Below are 913 nucleotides of genomic sequence, written 5' to 3'. Positions count from 1 at the left end.
CACCCCCTACCTCCATTTATTCCTACCCTCCCCCTTTTTTTGGTGTAAAATTCGATACCTTAGAGTAAACTGAAAAACGAGATCAGGAAAAAAAAAGAGGTATTGGAGAAGCTGATACCCCCCCTTTACCTTCCGCCGTCGGTATTGAATAGGTAAATGGGACAGTCGCAGGAAAATCGAGTACGCACTACTACTGCAACTGCACTGCATCAGAGATGGTGCATAACAAGATAGTTCACTCAGACAAAAAAGTGTCCGCGGAAGTCCGCGCAATGGTTCAGATGGCGCTGCAGTCTTTTTTTTTTTTTGGAAGCCCTCTTTCGTTTCTCCAGCAGAAGAATAAGAATAGCACCCCCTTGCGTGCGCGATCGACTGCTGTTCATCAGCTGTTCGGGTTCGTTCAGTGCGGAGTTTTATTTTTTATTTTTATTTTATTAACATCTCGCCTCTCATTCTAAAGTCAAATTAAACGAATAATTTTTTCCTTTCTTCCAGTATTTTTGTCGTTCCTCTCCTACACTATAAGAAAACAGTCGCCTCCTCCTCCGAGAGGTTTTTTGAATTCTTATATATTAAAAAACTTGTTAGTTTCACTTTGATTTTTTTTCATACAAGTATGGTAACAATTCGCAAAGGGTGTACATTTGCGAAGAGGGCGCCCCAGAATTTTGAGGACACTTTTTTAAATTGGTTCAAAGAGAGGAGTGAACCCTCTTGTTATGTAGACTCTTTGACTGTGTGACGTAAACCTTGGCCTAGTCTAGACGATCTCTCTGATCGAGACCATGGTATAGAATGAGCAACACCCATCCTCACCCCCACCCCGACCCCACACATATACACACATACACATACACACATACACATACACGCACGCACACATACCCCCCCCCCACACACACACACATACACA

This window comes from Aplysia californica, unplaced genomic scaffold (assembly GCF_000002075.1).
Source record: "Aplysia californica isolate F4 #8 unplaced genomic scaffold, AplCal3.0 scaffold00436, whole genome shotgun sequence".
NCBI lineage: Eukaryota > Metazoa > Mollusca > Gastropoda > Aplysiida > Aplysiidae > Aplysia > Aplysia californica.
Note: the sequence above shows the minus strand (reverse complement) of the source record.